This window comes from Cynara cardunculus, unplaced genomic scaffold, assembly GCF_001531365.2.
Source record: "Cynara cardunculus var. scolymus isolate 2C unplaced genomic scaffold, CcrdV1 Un_Scaffold_4115, whole genome shotgun sequence".
Taxonomy (NCBI): Eukaryota; Viridiplantae; Streptophyta; class Magnoliopsida; order Asterales; family Asteraceae; genus Cynara; species Cynara cardunculus.
This window is the reverse complement of record NW_020201754.1, coordinates 13,224-22,846: the sequence shown is the minus strand read 5'-3', so window position 1 is coordinate 22,846 and position 9,623 is coordinate 13,224.

Below are 9,623 nucleotides of genomic sequence, written 5' to 3'. Positions count from 1 at the left end.
CTCCCCCTCCCCCTCAACCAATTCCAAATTTGCTATCCGGCTTCCAATCACAACTAATGCCAACAATTTTTCTTCGACTTGAAGAAGTTGAAAGCTTGAAATCTTCCAAGTGTTTAACTCTGGATATCGCATCAAGAGTTAGTCTTCTTCTAAGTCTGCAAGGCCCTAAGTTTGTAAGGCTTATGCTTTAGAATATTCTTCGTGTCATCCAGTCATTTCCAGACTTAGACTTAGAGAATGCAGAATCCTTTCATATATTTGAAGCAACATACTCTTGAATTATCAATATCCCCCTTTGCTTCAAATCTTGAAATTACAGTCCTTCAAAATTGGAAAGTACTTCGTGATTATAATGTTCCTGTAATTCAATTAGGCTTGAATGTGTTGCCTCATCCAATTGATCAACTCCCAATCTGCATCATTTACACTCTTTAGCTTCTTCAATAGTCTTTTTCCAAGAGAATCAAAAATCTGTCTCAAGGTTCCAATCGCCACATCTGTGATTCTAAAGAAGAACCTTTCCTTTGTCTCAGAGTATTTGAACACATAACCAACTAGGCTTCTTATGATAGTCCCTATCAATTCCTTCAAACTTGATGTCTGGAAATAACAAATATACTTTCATTTTGCCCAATACAAAAGCTACTTGAAAATCAATCATCCCTGACCAGATTGTAGCTCCTAGAATCCCATGAGTTATGGAAATCAATCCTCTTTTCAACTTTATCTTCATAAGGAGCAATCTTGGTATAAATCTGATATATATCCTGAAGATGTAAGTTTCAGAAAAAAAATGTACAATCTATTGTTTTCGCTTTCAACTTCAAAGCAGACATAATCAATTCTCCATTTTTTCTGCTTGACATCAATAAATTTTCTAATTAACAAGTCTGAATGAACATCCGTTCTTAACTTCCCAACCCTGTTAATGAACTCCCAATACTCTCTGTTAGACTAAGTCTTGAAAGTATCAAATATAACTCACAACTTTGAAGTTCTTCTCTGTCATAAATCTGAATTCAAGGAACCATTCATTTGCATCAACCATCTGATATCCTGTATTATCTGCTAGTTCAAACTTCTTTTCCTCAACTTTCCTTGAATTTACAAAAGGAGAAACAAAGTACTCAGTTTGCATCTCTTTCATCCATTTTCTTCTCTCAAACAGACTTTGACAAGATTCATCAAATCTATCCTCTCCTTAATGGCCTTCATAAGTCTTCTTTTTATAGCTCATTTGCCTTCATCATTAGCAGTTTCATGTTTCCTAATAAAAATTCCAAAGCTTCTAGAGAACAAAGGAATGCTTGTAATCTTGAATAAGTATCTATTGTTGCAAGTATTGAAATGATAATCAGGCTGAGAATCATCTGTTAACTTTCCAAACAAAAGAATGTCGTCATAGGTCTGGGATCTCTATTTACTTTTGCAAAATCCAGATCTAAGGTAACTTGAAGATCAAATAATCCCAAATTTCATACGTAGATCCCCATCAATCTTTTGAGCTCCAACTCCAACCAAGATTCATCTGTCTTCTGAAAGAATTTAAGCAAAAAGGTTATCACATAGCTTTAATCTAAAGAAATCTGCACTTATAAGCTTGCACACATACTTGTCCATTCTGATAACTTTTAACTCCATGAAACCAATAACAGCAAAATTTCTGCTTTCAAACTCTAAAACTTGAATAATTGGAATGTCCATCATTCAACCTGTCATTTGGTTGTTTGAATCTACTCAACATCTCAGAATATATCATTTGAGTCTCTCCAGCCCATTTACTATCTATCTCATGCTCCAAATCATTCTTCTCTTCCTTCTTTAAAAGAAACATGTGATCATAAATAGTCTATTACAACTACTGACACATCATGTTTTACATTTCTATCTTCTCCCACATCATCATTTCTTCTTCTATGATCTCATTATTTATTAGGACTGAAAAATCAGTATTAAATTGTATTCGTCTTGAAAGTTAAATATTACCTATAATTGTAAAAGTCGTCGTGTTTGACTTTCTTTGTGTAAAGTTTGACTTTGACTAGGCTTTATACTTTGACCCTATATAAAAGGTTTATTCTTTGTAATTTTGTAGAGCTTTCATTGTAATATCATTTTACGTATATTGAAGTTTGACCAAGATTTGAAGATTGACTTTCTCTCAAACTTTCATCTCCTCTCTATGTTCTTACACGTTTATACACAGATCTGCCATGGAATTCTTGAAGGTTTATGAAGATTGATCATTGTAGGGACTCACAATTGGTATCAGAGCCGGAATTGCAAGAAATCATGAAGAGAAATCATCAGATTTGAAGATTCTTGAAGAAATTTTTTATGGTTTTTAATAAATTTCATCTCATGTTCTTCATTTTTTGTTAGTTTGATCCAATTTTTTTCTATATTTTGTTGTTTTTTTTTGTGTTTTTTACATTTCTTTTTTGTCCAAATCTATCTAGGCCCAACTGAATTGGACTTTCATCACTAAAAGGCCCATAAAGATTCCAGTTTTTCCTCATCTGTTCATTTGATTTTCTATGGTTTTCATCTAAATCGCTTATGTTCTTCATTTTACATCGCTAAGCTTCATCCAGTTTTACCCTTTCTAAATCTAAATCACCTACTTCTTGACCGAATTTGGGTTCTATTGCATGCTTCTCTTACGATTTCAAGTCCTTAATCGAAGAACTGCTTTATGTGTAAATCGAAGAACAACCTTTCACCAATCAAGAAATCACAGACTTGTTCTTCATCTGATTTAATTGAAATCAAGTGTTAAATTGGTATTTGGTGTATATCGATCAGTATCTAATCTGATTTCATCTTTCTTTGCTCTCAGTGTTTGTTGATTTTGACTCTGTTGGTGGTTACCATAAATCACTCAAGGGTTTAGGTTTTGGCCATTGCTGTCTTTTGTTTGATAATGAGGTAAATCGCTCAAAGAGGGGTTTGATCGGATTCGCTATATTGCTCAAAGGCTGGACTTCATCGTTCATCACTCAATCAGATTAGGACTTAGTTAAATTTGTGGACTTTATATCGTTTGGCACAGTGACCGGATATAGCATAAATCGTTTGGCACTATGAACGGATTTGCATAAGACGCTTAGACACTGTGACCGGATTCATTTCATCGCTCATCTTGTATTATAAATCGCTCATAAATTTCTCAAGTTTTTGACCGATTTTGGATTAAATCGCCTGTAGTGCTATCCGGTTCAGTTTTACATCGCTGGTTTAGACTTAGCCAAAATATCAAGGTACTAACCGGATTCTTTAATCGCTCAATGAAGCAGAAAGGAGCTTGATTGGATTAGCTATCTTCCGCAAGGGCACTATATCACTTGTCACTGTGTTCAGATACAGTGATTGGATTTCTACTAAATCACTTGGTACTGTGAGCGAGTTTGATTAAATTGCTTGGTAAATCGCTCAGATACAAAGATCGGATTTCTACTAAATTGCTTGGTATGGTGAGCGAGTTTGATTAAATTGCTTGGTAAATCGCCTGGATACAATGAGCGGATTTGCACAAATCGCTTGATACAGTGATCAGATTTGATTAAATCGATTGCCACTGTGATCAGTTTTCTCTTAATTGCTTACCTGTATGACCTGATTCAATAAATTGTTCAAGACTTGGTGATTTAATCGAATTCCTATTCATCGCTTAATCCAAGTGACCAGATTACCTGTTCTCGCATCCTACCCAGATTGCTTCTTTGTCTTAAACAATTTTGGACCCTAAAGAGTTTTCATTTTGGGCTGTATGTGTTTTTAGCCCATTAGATTTAGATTTTCAAAGTCCAATTTGTTTTTCTCATTCTTTTTATGTTTTTTGGCCCTATTTTTTTTCTTTCTTTCAAATTTAATTTCTATTTTAGCAATTTTTTTCTTTTCTAGATTTTTTTTGTGGATCAGATTGTAATTTTTTTTTCTGAGTTTGTAACTGGTTTTATCTGTTTTTTTTCTTTCTTGTGTTTGAACTGTATGTGTGCATTATGTGATATAACTCTTACTATTATATCCTTTAAGATTACTGTTATTTGGAGTCTTTATTTCTTTGCGATTTAAAGATTTAGGATCAGAGTTCTTATTGTAAATTATAGTATGGATATTGAGAAGATGATAACAGTTTTATGTCCTGAAGCTTTGATTAAACCTTGTCTCTAATAAATAAGGTTTAAAGTGACATTATGTGAAACCTAGTTGGTTCTAATGTATTTGGCTTGGATATGTTACTTGTAAAGCCAAGTAATTGGCTTTGGAATTGGTAAGATATTGATATCATGAATTATGCGCTCATATATTTATATATAAGAAAAAGATGATTTTAAATTAAGTTTTGGTGATTCTCACCCTACAATGACATAGAAAAAGGGATCTCACTAGACCTTCTAGTCTAACCCTCATTTTGTGATTTTAAATATGTGTTACAGGAGGTGCTGATGGTAAAGGGAAGGGGAAAATGTGATATTTTCCTATATGCATATCTGTATGAAGATTTGTCCATGATGTATATAATTTTGGTAGAAGAATGATGTTTAGTACAAGAAATGTATTTTGAATTTTTGGACCATGTATTCTGCATGGTAGTTTCTTGTACTATGGGACCTGAATGGTGTATAAACATGTATTTCTTGTAAATGAAGTATGTGTTACATGCAATGTGTGGCATGGGGTGTTACAGAAAGTGGTATCAGAGCCTGMGTTTAAGGGATTTAGGTATTTAAAGCATGATACCTAGACTTAAACTATTTCATTGCATGTTAGGGGTCTTGAACATAGTTAGCACAATTGGAAATATATATGATGAGTTAAAAGAACAGTTTGTAAGGTAAATTTTAATTACATCTGGCCAGTGTAATTATGAATTTACAGGTACATATCTGGACTTGAATACTAAATTATATATGGGAATACGAATACATGATTATTAATATTAAAATCTGCAGATGTCTAGTCGAACTTGGAGATCTGAGAGGATTGCTCGTCATGAGTCTGAGGAAAGAGAAGAATCACCCGTTAATCTTCCAACGAGTACTTCTAGAAATAGAGGTCGGGAAAGAACCAGGGGAAGAGGAAGAGAAAGAAGACAGACATGGGGAAGGGGTCTGACTGTGACACATTCTGAGCATGAAGAATCCCATTTTGGGAATGTTCAAGAAGAGTAAGTGCCATACCCAGAGTATATAACAAGAGATATGCTGGCACATGAAATGGGAAAGTTAAGAGAAACCTTGACATCTATCATGGGAATACCGGCCAGGGTTGAAACAGAAAGAGTGGAAGTCCATCCCTTTGTTCTAGTTGCTCACAACAAAGAGGGAGACATTAAAATGTTTTTGACTTGTAAACCGCCAACTTTCTCTGGGGAAAGAGATCCAGTTAAGGCTATGTGCTGGATCAAGAAGATAGAATATGTGTTTAACACCATTAGGTGTCCAGAAATAGATAAAGTTCGATTTGTCATATCTGTATTGAAGTCTAATGCTCTGTTTTGTGGGAAGTGGAGTAGTTGGCCAGGACAGATGTATTACAAACGTTATCTTGGACATAATTTGTGAACGGATTTAAAGATCAGTTCTGTCCCAAGACGGCTGTAAGACAAATGGAGGAAGATTTAAAAAAAATTAGAACAGAGCAATGGGACTGTTCGTGAGTATACTAAAAGTTCATTGAGTATTCCTGGTTTGCTGAACACTACATCTCGTCAGAATCTAGGAAATTGGAGAAGTATATCTGAGGGTTAAAACTTTCGATCCATGAATTTGTGATCGCTATGAACCCTACTACCTTTTCATTAACTGTGGATGCGGCGGAAGTTACTGAGTGAAATAAGAAACGACAGACAGAAAGTAAGATTGTTGAGAAAAGAAAATGAGAAGGACCTTTATCTAACTTTCGAGGGTCAAAATCAGTGAAGTATGATAATAGAACCGAACAAAAGGTTGGTGAAAAAGTATGTGCTCGGTGCCGACAGGTTCATCAAGAGGACCGTAAGGCAGACCCGAGAAAATGTTATAAATGTGGTGAGGCAGGTCATTTGTCAAAAAGCTGCCCAACAAATGGAAGATGTTTTAATTGTAATTCCCTAGATTTGACCCAACTGTCCGTTGTTGAGAACTCCACAGTTGACTATGGGGAGTAATGTATCGGGTACTCGGGGAAGACCTAATGTATCCAGAGGAGGACAAGGAGGGGTGCGGGGTCGGTCCTTCAAGATGACAAAGAACAAGGCAGAGGCTGCGTCAGATGTAGTAACATGTACCTTCCTTCTGAATTCTATACGTGCTAAGGTGTTGTTTGATTTCGGTGCAAACTTTTCATTTGTATCACCATCATTTGCTCAATTTGCATATTTGAATTATGTGCTACTTGATGATGAATTGCATATTTGAATTATGTGCTACTTGATGATGAATTAGTAGTTGACACTGCTAATAGTCAAGAATATGTTACTAGTGTATACAATAACCGCGTTATTGCTATTGAGGGATGTGAGCTACCAATTCGATTGTTCCCAATGCCGATGAAAGAGTTTGATGTAGTATTAGGTATGGATTGGTTGGCTGAACAACATGCCATTATTGTCTGCAATAAGAAAATGATCAGAATCATTTTGCCAGACAGAGGGTCAGTTGTTATATATGGTGATCGTCAAAAATATCATACTAGACTTTTGTCTGTGTTAAAAGCCTGAAAATGTATTCGAAAGAAGTGTCAGGGATGTTTGGCATATATTATTGATGCGAAGAAAGTGAAATGACAGCAGGAAGTGATTCCAATTGTTAGTGAATACCCAGAAGTTTTTCCAGAGGATTTGTCTGGTTTACCGCCAGACAGAGTTATTGAGTTCAAAATTGATCTCTTACCTGGGGTAGCACCAGTAGCCAAGGCGTCGTACCGGTTGGGTCCATCAGAATTGAAAGAACTGGTTACTCAGTTAAAGGATCTACATGATAAAGGATTCATTCAACCTAGCACTTCACCTTAGGGTGCTCCGATCCTATTTGTTAAGAAGAAAGACAGATCTATGCGAATGTGTATAGATTATCGAGAATTGAACAAGTTGACAATCAAAAATAATTATCATTTGCCAAGGATTGATTACTTGTTTGATCAATTGGTGGCGGCAAGCTATTTCTCAAAAATCGATTTAAGATCAGGGTATCATTAACTTAAGGTCAGGGAGGAAGATATCGCTACAACAACTTTCCGAACTAGGTATAGGCATCATGAATTCTTAGTTATGTCGTTCGGTCTAACTAATGTGCCCCTAGCCTTTATAGATTTAACGAATAGGATATGTAAGGAGTATCTTGATAAATTCGTTATTGTATTTATCAACGATATTCTTATATACTCTAAAACCGAAGAGGAGCATGCAGAACACCTCCGCCTGATACTTGAACTTCTGAAAAGAGAAAGGCTATATGCAAAGTTGTCCAAGTGTGAATTTTGTCTAAGGGAAGTTGAGTTCTTGAGTCATGTCCAATCAGAAGCAGGGGTGAAAGTAGATCCAGCATAGATAGAAGCAGTTGAAAAATGGGAGGCCCCAAAGACTCCTTCTGAAATCCGAAGCTTTTTGGGTTTGGCAGGCTATTATTGTAAATTCATTCAAGATTTTTCTAAAATAGCTGTACCATTAACTAAATTGACTCGAAAGAATATGAAATTTTAGTGGGAGGAAGAACAGCGAAAAGCCTTCCAATTATTGAAAGATCATCTCTGCAATGCCCCGGTGCTGACGTTACTAGATGAACCAGAAGATTTTGTAGTATACAACGATGCTTCAAAACTAGGGTTGGGTTGTGTGTTGATACAAAAAGAAAAGGTGATTTCTTATGCATCCAGGCAACTAAAAGATCATGAAAAGCAATATCCAACTCATGATATGGAATTGGCAGTAGTAGTGTTTGCTTTAAAAATATGGAGGCATTATCTTCTAGGAACAAAATGCCAGGTCTACACTGATCATAAAAGTCTACAACATCTATTCAGCTAGAGAGAGCTGAATATGTGGCAGTGTCGATGGATTGAGCTTATTAATGATTATATTTGTGAAATTCTCTACCACCTAGGAAAAGCCAATGTGGTAGCCGACGCTTTAAGTAGAAAAGAAAGAAATGGAACTATAAAGACTGTGGCGATGAGAATAAATTTAGCCCTTGACATTCATAAAGAAATTCTGAGATGTTAGAAAGAAGTTGTAAAGGAGGATCTTATGAAGTCGGAAAGATTGGGGAAAATGATTTCGACTCTAAAACCGAATAATGAAGGAATTATGTGCTTTCAAGGACGAATTTGGCAAACGTGTTTTGGGGATATCCGAAAAGTTATTCTGAATGAAATTCATAAGTCCCATTACTCTATACATCCATGTACCAATAAGATGTACAGAGATTTGAAACCTTTTTATTGGTGGCCCGGATTGAGGAAGGATATAGCCAGGTATGTGGAACGATGTATAACATGTCTACAAGTAAAGATCGAACACCAGAAGCCTTATGGAAATCTTCAATCTTTGGAGATTCCTGTATGGAAATGGGATCACATTACAATGGATTTTTTCATGAAGTTACTCCGAACTCCAAAAGGGAATGACGCAATCTGGGTAATAGTCGACCGCTTATCTAAATCTGCGCATTTTCTACCTATAAAAGACGGCTACTCTCTAGAAAACTTGGCATAGATTTATATCAAAGAAATTGTAATTAGGCACGGACCGCACGATGTTCCACTATCTATCGTCTTTGATAGAGATAGCCGCTTCACCTCAAGATTTTGGGAAAGTTTACAAAAAGCTCTAGGGTCTGAAATTCGATTAAGTACCACATATCGTCCGCAAACTGACAGGAAAAGTGAAAGAACTATCCAAACTCTCGAAGACACATTGAGAACTTGTGTCATCGACTTCAAGGGATCATGGGAGGATCATTTACCATTGATAGAATTTGCTTATAATAACAACTACCACTCCAGCATCCAAGCGGCACCGTATGAGGTATTGTACAGACGTAAATATAGAACGCCATTGTGTTGGAATGAGGTAGGTGAGAGGCAATTGATGGGTCCCGAGATTGTTCAAGAAACTTCCGAAAAGATTGAACAGATCCATGAAAGAATCAAAACAACACAGGACCGCCAGAAAAGTTATGTCGATAATCGTCGGAAGCCGATTGAATTTTGTGTAGGAGATTTTGTGATGTTGAAAGTTTCTCCATGGAAAGGTGTTGTCAGATTTGGAAAGAAAGGTAAGTTCAGTTCAAGGTATGTTGGGCCGTTCAGAATTTGTAAACAAATTGGGCCAGTGGCTTATCAGTTAGAATTACCAGAAGAGCTTATTCTGATCCATAACACTTTTTATGTATCGAACTTGCGAAAATGCTTAGTTGATCAGAGTCTAGTTTTATCGCTTCCAGAAATTAAACTGGACAGTAAGCTGAACTTTGTGGAGACACCAGAAGCTGTGATTGACCGAAAGATCAGGGTGTTGAGAAACAAAGAGATTAGTTTGGTTAAAGTGCAATGGCAGTTTCATAAGGGATCAGAGGCAACTTGGGAGCTAGAGTCGAAAATGAGATAAAAATATCCATGGCTCTTTGATTAAAGGAATTCCA